The 12,728-nt window shown below is 33.4% G+C and overlaps 1 pseudogene; it reads right to left on the reverse strand.

Moving 5' to 3' along the window:
- Positions 1-463: 463 nt before the first annotated feature.
- LOC129491619 (UDP-glucuronosyltransferase 2A3-like) lies at positions 464-12,333 on the reverse strand (annotated as a pseudogene).
- Positions 12,334-12,728: the final 395 nt, after the last annotated feature.

The following is a 12,728-nucleotide window of genomic DNA, read 5'->3' on the forward strand; positions in this document are numbered from 1 at the left end:
TTGAAAAAGAAAAATCATTATGTTTCTCATAACAAGCTAAGTCATAGAATGCTTAACTGATTTGTGTGGTTTACTGAATTTCGTGAATTTTACATTTTTTACTTCTTTACATCCATGTGTTTGTGCAAACACCAGGAATCAGCATATTGAAGGTCACTCTATCACTTAAGATTATAGGAGTGATGACATCATGGAAACTGTGATATCAGAAATAGGAAAATGTAGATGTATTAATGTCCTTGTGTTAAAAAGTGAGAGAAGAGAGTAAGGACACCTAGGACAATACAATGCAACAATGAGATATACTCACAACTTCATGATTGTGGAATTCTAGGTGACTTAGCTAAGACAAAATATCAGAATAGATAATATGAAAATAGGAAGGGAACATGTTTTCACTAAATTCTTTGTGGCTGGAATTAACAGGATTACTCCATCAGGTCTTCCCTAAATTTGGAAAGATCTATTCTCTCTTTTCTATCTTTCTAGTTTTATTAAATTTTTGAGAGGAAAATAAACAACATCATGAGACCAAGAATATAGCAGTTGACACCCAGGCAAGTAGGAACCCAATCACGTCTATAAAGAAGTGCTGGAACCAGGTGAGGTGGTGGGCAGCTGATCACAGGTGCTTGGCTCCTTTGTGGCACATGACAAACTCGATCCAGGAGACTGCTCTATCCAGGGTCTTTATGGGTTGATCATGGTGAATTCTTGATAATCTCATAGCATCCTCCTTGTAACAGGAAGGCAAAAACACACATAGAAATTAGAAAGTTGTAGTTTTGTTTTCATAAAAGACAGGTAGATAAACTGTAGTATATGCTATGCAAGCTAAAATTTTGTTGGGTAAAAGATTGATGCTGATTGTGACATGAATATTATTGGTTGCATAGCATTAAACAGATATATTGGGGAGAATGAAAAAGAGTATATTCTCCTTTTTTTTTTTTTTTTTTTTTTTTTTTTGAGAAGGAGTCTCGCTCTTTTACCCAGGCTGGTGTGCAGTGGCGCAATCTCGGGTCACTGCAGGCTCCGCCCCCTGGGGTTCACGCCATTCTCCTGCCTTAGCCTCCCACGTAGCTGGGACTACAGCTACCTCGCCCGGCTAATTTTTTGTATTTTTTTAATAGAGACGGAGTTTCACCGTGTTAGCCAGGATGGTCTCGATCTCCTGATCTCGTGATCCGCCCGCCTTGGCCTCCCAAAGTGCTGGGATTACAGGTGTGAGCCACTGCCCCCGGCCCAGTCAGTAGTACATACGAGGAATTGTTAATGGCTGTCCTCAAAGCACTGAGTAAATCTTCGCTTGTCATAGTTTTGAAGTTAATTTCTACAGCTGCTCCATTGGCCTTCCTGTGAGCTATGTTATCAAGCTGATCACCAAATATGGGAACTCCCACCATAGGGACGTCATAGTAAATAGCTTCATAGATCCCATTCATTCCACCATGAGTGATAAAAGCTTTGGTTTGGGGTGACCTTGTATGCAAATTGAATGAGAAATGCTGAGATATTTTATTATGAATTTTTAAAATAATTTCATCACTGTAGATGGGAATTATGAGATAACTCACTGAAGCGTACAGCATTTTCTTTAGAAGGTGAGCACATGGAGCATTGCTAGTAAAGATCATTTCTATCTTCAGAAAAAGAGGCATTAGTTCCTCCTGAATTTCTAGTCACTCTCATCTTAACAATAGAAAGTGTGAGTCTATCTATACAATTTTAGTCAATCCTTTAATTACATCTGCTTCAAAAGTATAACAAAAATAAAGTTTTATAATTTTAAATATTTGCTGAATTTGCTCACTGTTTAACATTTATTCATTTTTCCTCATCTAGTTCATATTTTTACTTTCTCATAGGCCTACCAAGAAGATCATTCTGGGGTATCCAATCATACAACTTAGTGTTGGTTCCTAATGTGGATGGTTTTTTTTTTCCTTTGTACCTCCATAACATCTATGGAAGAAACACATGTATTTCACAGATTTAACCACAGGACATTAGCATTCTAAGTATGTAGATATAGTTATAAATTATAAACTCATTGTACTTCAGGTGATGGTTGAGACAGGGGTGTGTAGACGTACTGTGTAAACACTAAAAGATATAGTAGGACTTTTTACAAAGGTCTTTTCAGATCATGTGTACTAGTTGCCTATTAAGTATACAATTATTATTTTATTATCAATCAAAAATATCTGAAAATAAAAATATCAGTGAATAATTAAAAAGTAATTCAGCACTGGCTACTCAATTTTCTAATAAGAATTAAAAATTTTAAAGTACATGATCTCTATGTCATTTTAAATCATGGAACTATTCTAGTTCTACCATGAAATTTACCTTTCCCCCAGACAAAATTTGCTTTCAATTTTGTGTGTGTTTTGGATAATCGGTTGTCTTTTCTTCTCTATTTTCTTTCTGACCTCTGTTTTCTTACATTTAATTTTTTTATTGAAGAAGAATAAGCTAGAGAATTACTTATGTTCCATTGTTCAGATGATAAATTTTCTTTGGGATTGTACCATTTTTCAATAATCTTTATTTGTGGGACAGCTATAAAAATGTCATAAATTTAAAAAGAAATGATGGCATAGATTTTTCAAACTATTTAAAAGATAATTTCATAATTAAAATTACAAGATTTCACATTCCTAATTAGTGTACTTGCCTTTATTGAGTTTGATGTATTTTAGCTAAATAGAAAGTAAAATATCTTTTGGATAATTTATATATAGCACTATCTAAAGTGTGAAATTCTAGAATTACTGTAGTAACAAATTTAAAATTAGTTGAGTATTATAAATAATTACATTACTTAAGTTACTATAATATAATTGCAATTGACATTTAACTCTTAAAAACTCTAATTATTGAGAAAGATTACATTAATCTGAGCTTTTATTTCTATGCAAAAGTACCCTGAATACAGTTTTTATGAACTCAAATATGAGAAGGATATTCTTGAGATTGATTCTTCTTTATCTTATTTTATCAGTTTTCTTTTTTCTGGTCCTTGGAAATAATACATGTCAGAACTTATTTTGGAATAGTTGGCACATGCCTTTAGATTTCAATTCTAAAATATGATGTAGGGGCTTAATTTATTATTTCTATTTTATTATAAACAAACAACAGTCAAGAGTGTTGTTTCCAGTAACAGCAAGACTCAGTAGGCAAAAGCCATACTTTCTCATTACGTGAAGAGCTGCTAATCAGGATTGGAGGTTTTACTGACCTTCTGTGGGATCTGGGCAAGGGCTGAAGCAATGATATTAACCTTTTCCTCTGTATCATTTTGAAACAGTGACCCCAGAGAAAACACCACAATACCATCTTCCTCTGACTCTGGACAAAATTTTCTATTTTCTGAAGATAAAAATTTCTCTGCGTTACAGAGGTGTAGTATAACAAAGATTAAAATAAAGGTTATTTAAACTTCTAAAATAAAGAGTTGAGAAATTATTAATGTGTAGTTATATTCTGTCCCTATATTCTGACACACAGAACCATCTAGTCTCTTTTTAAGAAAGTCTATGTATAAAACATATGGCTTAAATAAACAATCATTCATTACTAGAAAATGCACACAACCAAAACAGTATACGAAAAGTTTCAGTGATAAGAGTACATCTCTTTTCATGTCTGTGTCATGTAGACACAAAATCCTAAAAACAAAATAATTTCCTAACATATAAAAATATTTTTGAGTAGTGACATCAGCAAGATGGTGGAATTGAAGACCTCCACCATCAATCCCTCTTAAAAGTACAACTAGCAACTATTCAAATATAAAAATACCACTCTGAATGCACCAGAGCTCAGGAGAAAAGTGAAAAATCTTATTGGTTCATGGAAATTAAAAAATCCATGACCAGAAAGAAGAAAGGTCATTTGTGTTGCATCAACCTATTCTCGAAACCAAAATAGCACCACTCACAGAAAACTACCCTGTACCTGCAATTACCCAGGTGGAAGAAAATAATTGCAGGTGGACACTCAATCCCCATATCAATGTGTGAATCATTGTGAAAAGGCTTCTTTTTTCCATCCCATAGGAGGTATTAGGAGGTCAGAAGGACTGAACCACCTGGGTTGAACTGGAAGCAAAGAGCAGAAGCATTAATCACAGCAAATGGCAAACAGATCTTGTCAGATGCTTTGTGTTCCTATCAACAGGGAATTCACATTGGTGGGGGGCTAGCCAGCACTACAGTAGTGCAGGAGGCACAATCCAGGGGAAGGCTAGAATCTTTGGTCAGATTTTACAAATATCCCAGGTGATCATATAGAGCCTTTCTCTGACCCAGAAACAAGTATCAGGTAAGTAACTAAGTTCTAGTTATTTCTTAAGCCTTCCCCAAGCCAGAAATTACTACAGGTTTTGGCTTAAGTTCTGGTGCAGCATTATGTTTTCATGGTCATGATAAGTATTCCCCAGACAGGAAAACAGCAGCATGGAAGAGATTTAGCTCTAATGCACTATTTAGGTTCTGCTATCAAATATAAGCCATCCTCAGAACAGAAAGAATGCTCAGGGTAGTGATTCAGCTCTGGTATTAGGCAGTAATATTTTAACACCACTGCATAACACATTAAAAAGCTGAATAAAGTGGCCATCTTCTTAAATATGCAGGCATCAATGTAAACAGCAAGTACTTTTAAAAAAAATAAAACAAGGAAATATGACATCTCCCAAAGAAACCAATCAAGTTTCAATAATGCACAAAAAGATTTGAAGACGCTTAAATATCTGACAACAAATTCAAAATAAATCTCTTTGAAAAGTTCAGGAATCACATAAACCATAATCAAAAACTAAAAGAAACTTGGAAAATAATGCAGACACAGTATTAGACATTTGAGAAAGAAATCAGAATGATAAAAAAAGAAATCCTTGAAATGCAGATAAAATTGTTAAACTGAAAAACTCATTAGAAAACTTTAACAGTAGACTTGATCAAATAGAAAAGAATCAGTAAGCTCAAAGCAAGAAAACATGTAATTACCCAATCAGAGGGATAAAAAGTAAAAAGAAATTGTGGCGGCCACAGAAATTTTGTGACACTATGAAGGGAACTACCTCCACATAATATAAGTTTCTAGAGGATATGAGATAGAAAAGAAAGGACTAGAAAACAAACTCAAGATAATAAAGAACTCAACGTTTTCCAAATTTGGAGAAAGACAATAATATCTAGGAACAGTTAGCTTAGACAACACCAAACAAATTCAACGCAGAAAGTAATTTCCAAAGCACATTATAATCAAATTACCAAAAATCAAAGAACAAAAACAATACTGAAAGCAGCAGGAGAGATAGAAAAACAAAACAACAGCAACAACAAAACATAACATATTCAATAGTGTTCCCAAACTGTTTTTAGTGAATTTCTCAGGAAAAAAAAAAAAAAAGAAAGAAAGAAAAAAAATAAAAACAAACTTGCAGGCAAGAAGGGATTGGGATAATATAGCCAAATGTTGAAGTAATCAAAAATTTGAAAAACCTTTAATCCAAAATACTGTACTCATCAAAGTACTTCTTCATATATGAGGAAGAGATAAAGACTTTTCAAGACAAATAAAAGCTAAGAGAATTCACCAATACAAAACCTGTTTAAGAAGAAATGCAAAGGATATTTTTCACTCTAAAGGAAAAGGACACTAACATGTAACAAATAAAAATATAAAAAGTCACTGGTAAATGTAAATATATAGACAAATTCAGAATATTCTAATGCTCTAATTGAAATGTGGTCTAATGTTCTGGCTCCTTAGAGACTTCCCAAGGGTCTGATTTCTGTCACTGAACTTAAATCACTTGTAGAAACCCCAGCATTTGAAGGCCTGGGAATAAAGGCAGTGGGGCAGTTTAGGGCAGTACCAGAAGAGCTGCATTATTACTACAGAATGACAACAGGTGAAGCAAAATATTACAAAATCCTGAAAACAAACAAACAAAAAACCCGATTTAACTTGATAATTACATTCAAAAGCCTGGAGAGGCTACAGATCTTGGAATGGTTCACAAAGCTCCCAGAATCTCTGGGTGGGGTGATAGATGAAGGTATTTCCCTACACTAAGCTGGTACATAAATACTGGGAGATGTGGGTGTTTCTTTAAATCTCAAAATTTAAACAAAGAAATGCAAAACATGCAGACACCAGAAAGCATGACCTATTTAAAGGAACAAAGTAAACATTTTTTCAACCCTGAATGAACAAAGATCTATCCATTACCTGTTCAAAAAATTCAAAATATCTTAAATACCTATCAAAAATTTCAAAAATAATTAAAGACACTCAATTAACTAAAAGAACGCAGACAAGTTTTTAAAAATCAGGAAAATAATATATATATGAAATAAGAGTATCAACAAAGACACAAAAATTACAGAAAACAACCAAATAGAAATTCTGGAGCTAAATAATACAATAACTAAATTGAAAAATTTACTAGAGAAATTCAATAGATGACTTGTTCAGCTAGAAAAAAATAATTCATGAATTTGAAAATATTGGCCATTTCGAACTATTAAGGGAGAGGAGCAAGAAGAATTTCCTAATAAAATGAAGAAAGCCGGAGGCTTAAGGGACATTGTTAACCTGACCAGTTATGCATTATGAGAGCCCTCATGGGACAAGAGGAAAAGATTGAGACAAAAAGTCTGTTTAAAGAAATAATGACAGGCAGAAAATTCCCAAATTTGAGGAAGAATATTGACATAGAATTGTTTTAAAACACAACTACTGTACACTGAGATCAATTCAAAAATTTTACATCAATAAATATCATAATCAAACTTTCAAAAGTCACAAAGAAAGAATCTCAGAAGCAGCAGAAGGAAAATGAATCATGACATAAAAGGGAACTCACATGGTATTATCAACAAGATACCAGCAGACATCTTTTTAAAACAAAAGTAAGTGACATAACATATTCAAAGTGTTGAAAGAAAAATCAGAAAAGAAAAAAAAAAAAACCTACCACACAAGACATTCATTTGGCAAACCTGTCATTCAGAAATTATGGAAATTGGAATATTTTCTCGGGTTAAAAAAAGGTTGAAGAAGGTAATTATTACCACCCTTGTCCTACAAAAAAGCAAAAAGGAGTCTTTCAAGTTGAAATGAGGGAGACTAGGTAGCAAAACGAATGAATGTAAAAGTATAAATTTATCTGGTAGAGATAAATAAATAATTAAATATAAAGTCCCATAAGTTTTTAATGTTGCTTCACAAGTTTCTTTTAATTCTGATATGCAGTTTAAAAGAGAAAAGCCTAAAAGTAACATTACATTTATATTAATTGGGACACAACACAAAATTTATGACTAGTGATATTACTAACATAAAGTAGGAATGGGAGATGTAAAGGAATACACTTTTCATATATAATTAAAGGGTTTTTTGTTTAAAATGGACTGTTATTTTAAAACATTTTAAAATATTTATTTTATTTAATTTTATTTATATAATATTTATTTATATTTTATTTTTTATAATTTATAATATTTTATAATTATATAAAATTGATTTTATATTATATTTATGTTTATATTTTATTTATTTATTTAAAATATTTTAAATATTTTTTATTATATAATGTTTATTATAAAATATTTTATGCAATCCTCATGGTAACCAGAAAATATACCTACAGAACAAGGGTATCCAATCTTTTGCCTTCCCTGAACCACACTGGGAAAAGAAGAATTGCCCCAGGCCACACATAAAATACACTAACACTAGCCATAGCTGATGAGCTGGGAAAAAATCGCAAGAGAAATCACAATGTTTGAAGAAAGCTTACAAGTTTGTGCTGGGCCGCATTCAAAGCCGTCCTGGGCTGAATGCACCTGTCAGGCTGCAGGTTGGACAACCTTGCTGTAGAAGATATACAAAAAGAAGTGAGAAAAGGAACCTGAACTTACAAATGTAGCAAAAACAACACTATGAAAATAGTTTAGAGTAATAAACACCTATGTTAAAAAGAAATATCTAAAGCAATCTAACTTTACATATCACAGAACTGACCAAAATTATCAGAAAGAAAAAAGTAATAAAGATTACAGCAGAAATAAATATAATAGAAAATAGAGAAAAATCAGCAAAACTGAGTTATTGCTTTCTTTTTTTGAAAAGATCAACAAAATCTAGAAACTGTTTTCTCGATTAAAAAAAAAGCTAATAGTTGTATAATTAAAATGAGGCTGAGCATGGTGGCTTATGCCTGTAATCCCAGCACTTTGGAATGCTGAGGCAGGCCGATTGCTTGAGCCCAGGAGTGGGAGACCAGTCTGGACAACATGGTGAAACCCTGTTTCTACTAAAACTACAAAAATTAGCCAGGTGTGGTGGCATGCACCTGTAGTCCCAGCTACTCAGGAGGCTGACGTGACAATCGCTTGAACTCGGGAGATGAGGGTTTCAGTGAGCTGAGATGGTGCTGCTGCTGCACTGCAGCCTGGGGACACAGCAAAGACCAAGTCAAAAAAAAAAAAAGGAATCAGAAAGAGAAGACATTACAACTGATGCCATAGAAATAAACAGGTTGCAAGAGGGAAAATATTGGTAAATAATTTATCTGCTAAGTGTTTTATATTCAAAATATGTGACAATTCTGTATAATTTAATAGCAAAAATTCAATTAAAATAATTCAAATACTTGAATACACATTTATTCAGAAAATATAGACATATGGCCAAAAAGAATATGAAAAGATGCTTAATGTCACTAATTATTAGAGAAATGTAAATCTAAATTAAAATGAGCTATCACATCATAACAATTAGCCACCTCAAAACATTTTTGAATACATATATTCACACACACACACACACACACACACACACAGCCCAGAAAACAAAAAGTATTCAAAAGAATATATACAAATAGAAAACCTTGTGCATTGCTGTTAGGAATGAAAAATGATGACACCCGCATAGTTAAGGTATGGAGGTTCCTCAACAAAAATAAAATCAAATTGCCATATGACCCAACAATGTTACTTCTAGGTATTTATCCAAAATAATTAAAAGTAGAATCTCAAAGACATTTTGCACATCCATGTTTTTTGCAACATTATTCACAATAGTCAAGAGAGGAAAGCAACACAAATGTCCATGGATGGATGAATGGACAAAGAAAACATGGTATATATATGAAATGAACGATTATTTATCTTTTAAAAAAGGAAAATTCTATTCTATCATATGTGACAACATTGATGAAGCTTGAGTATGTTATAATAAGTTGAATAAGCCAGTCAAAAAAAAGATAAATACACATATAAGTGATCTCACTGACATGTGGTGTCAAAAGTAGTAAAACCCATAGAAAGAAAAAGTGGAATAGTAGATACCAGGGGCTGGAGTAAAGGGAAAATGGGGTATTGTTCAATGTGTTTTCCAAGATGAAAATCTTCTAGAAACCTGTGGCACAAAAATGGAAATATACTTTAACATTGCTGAATTGCAAACTTAAAAACTGTTAAGATGGGAAAGTGTATGGTAACTTTTTAACACAACCAATCACTCAGAAGTTACAGATAAAATTGAAATTTTTAAACATTACATAAGTTTCACTAAACTTCAAAAAAAAGCTCCCTTGAAATTAGTGTGTATGCCATCTAGACTGTTTTATTATTTATTAATTTTTAACTCTCTATTTTTTACCTTCTCTCTAACTACTCATCTACTTTGAACTTGGTTTGTGTTGGATATCAATTAATCAACATAATTTCAAAGACCTAGCTCTAATTTACATTCCCACCAACAGTGTAAAAGCATTCCTATTTCTCTACAGCCTCACCAACATTTATTATTTCTTGATATTTTAATAATCACCATTCTGACTGGCGTGAGATGGTATCTCATTGTGGTTTTGATTTGAATTTCTCTAATGATCAGTATGTTGAGCTTTTCTCCATATGTGTGTTGGCTGCATCTTTTGAGAAGTGTCGGTTCATCTCTTTTGACCACTTTTTGATGGGGTTGTTTGTTTTATGCTTGTAAATTTGTTTAAGTCCCTTATAAATTCTAGATAATAGGCCTTTGTCAGATGGATAGATTGCAAAAATTTTCTCCCATTCTGTAGGTTGCCTCTTCATTCCAATGATAGTTTCTTCTGCTGTGCAGAAGCTCTTTAATTTAATTGGATTCTATTTGTCAATTTTGGCTTTTCTTGCAATTCCTTCTTTTGTCTTTATGATGAAGTCTTTGCCCGTATTTATGTCCCAAATGGTATTGCCAAGATTTTCTTCTAGGATTTTTATGGTTTTGGGTTTTACATTCAAGTCTTTCATCCATCTTGAGTTAATTTTTGTATAAGGTGTGAGGAAGGTGTCTAGTTTCAGTTTTCTGCATCTGGTTCGCCAGTTTTCTCAGCACCATTTATTAAATAGGGAATCCTTTCCCCATTGCTTGTTTTTGTCAGGTTTGTCAAAGATCAGATGGTTGTAGATAGGTGGTGTTTGTTGTGAGGTCTCTGCTCTGTTCCATTGGCCGGTATATCTGCTTTGGTACAAGTAACATGCTGTCTGGTTGCTGTAGCCTTGTATTACAGTTTAAAGTCAGGTAGCGTGATGCCTCCAATTTTGTTCTTTTTGCTTAGGATTATCTTGGCTATACAGGGTCTTCTTTGATTCCATATGAAATTCAAAGGCTTCGTTTTAATTCTGTGAGGAATGCCAACAGTAGTTTGATGGGAATAACATTGAATCTATAAATTACTTTGGGCAGTATGGTCCATTTTCACGATATTGATTCTTCCTGTCCATGAGGATGGAATGTTTTTACATTCGTTTGTGTCCTCTCTGATTTCCTTGCTCAGTGGGCTGTAGTTCTCGTTGAAGAGGTCCTTCACATCCCTTGTTAGCTATATTCCTTGGTATTTCATTCTATTTGTAGCAATTGTTAATGGGAGTTGATTCATTATTTGGTTCTCTGCTTGTCTATTGTTAGTATAAGGGAATCCTTGTGATTTTTGCACATTGATTTTGTATCCTGAGACTTTGTTGAAGTTGCTTATCAGTTTAAGGAGTTTGGGGCTGAGATGATGGGATTTTCTAAATATAAAATTATGTCATCTGCAAACAGAGACAATTTGACTTCCTTTCTTCCTGTTTGAATACCCTTTATTTCTTTCTCTTGCCTCATTGCCCTGGCCAGAACTTCCAATACTATGTTGAATAGGAGTGGAGAGAGAGGGAATCCTTGTCTTGTACTTGTTTTCAAAGGAAATGCTTCCATCTTTTGCCCATTCAATGTGATATTGGCTATGGGTGTATCATAAATAGCTCTTAATATTTTGAGATATGTTCCATCAATGCCTAGTTTATTGAGAGTTTTTAACATGAAGGGATGCTAAATTTTACCAGAGGCCTTTTTTGTGCATCTATTGAGATCTATTGTGGAAGACCATATGGTGATTTCTCAAGGATCTAGAAACAGAAATACTGTTTGACCCAGCAATCTCATTACTGGGTATATACCCAAAGGAATATAAATTATTCTACTGTAAAGACACGTGCACACATATATTTATTGCAGCACTATTTACAATAGCAAAGATATGGAACCAACCCAAATGCCCATCAGTGATAGACTTGATAAACACAATGTTGTACATAGACACCACTGAATAATATGCAGCCAAAAATGGAATGAGATCAAGTCTTTTACAGAGACATGGATAAAGCTGGAAACAGTCATCCTCAGCAAACTAACACAAGAACGGAAAACCAAGCACTGCATGTTCTCACTCATGAATGGGAGTTGAACAATGAAGACACATGGACACACGGAGGGAAACAACACACACCAGGGCCTATTGGGAGGTGGGGTGTGAGGGGAGGGAACTTAGAGGATAGGTCAATAGGTGCAGCAAAACACCATGGCACACGTATACGTATGTAACCAACCTGCATGTTCTGCACATGTATCCTGGAGCTTGGACAGTGAAAATTAAAGTTTAAAAAAAAAAGAAAAAGGAAAAGAAAATGACCTAGCTCTATATTCTCAAGTGGACAAAATATATTTTTATATTATTGTAAAAGCTATCATATTAATAAATAAATTTGAAGTCAGTGGTTGTTACTAGTTCAAATTTATGAAAAATAAAAGAGAATCTGGATACAGCTATTCAATGTGCAAAGGAATAATCAGAAAATAAACAGCATGTTCTAGGAATCATGTAAGGTTTTTTTCTCAAATGACCAAATTTGATAAGCACACCTAAATAGTTATGTATGTATCATCTCCCAAATATTGTATAATCCTTCTTTCATACTTTAATACATACCTGATACTCTCAAAATTCATTTCATATATAACATCAACATTGAAATTATAAGTGTATTTCTGTATACCACTCTATTAGTTGGCTAGGGCTGCCATAATAAAGTACCACAGACTAGGTGGCTTAAACAACAAGGAAGATACTTCCTCACATTCAGGAGGCTAGAAGTGTGTAATCCAAGTATGATTAACAGGGTTGGTTTCTTCTAAAGCCATTATGATTGTTTTGTAGATGGTTGCCTTCCTTCAGTGTTTTTACATGGACTTCCTTCTCTGTGTTTGTCCTTATGTCTATATAAGATATTCTCTATGTGCCCTCATTTTATATTAGTTTTTTCCTTAATGGCCCTGTCTCCAAATGTAGTCCTATTCTGAGGTACTTGGTGTTAGAACACAAATGAATGAATTCTGAGTAATGA

The sequence above is a fragment of the Symphalangus syndactylus genome, chromosome 10, assembly GCF_028878055.3.
Source record: "Symphalangus syndactylus isolate Jambi chromosome 10, NHGRI_mSymSyn1-v2.1_pri, whole genome shotgun sequence".
Lineage (NCBI taxonomy): Eukaryota > Metazoa > Chordata > Mammalia > Primates > Hylobatidae > Symphalangus > Symphalangus syndactylus.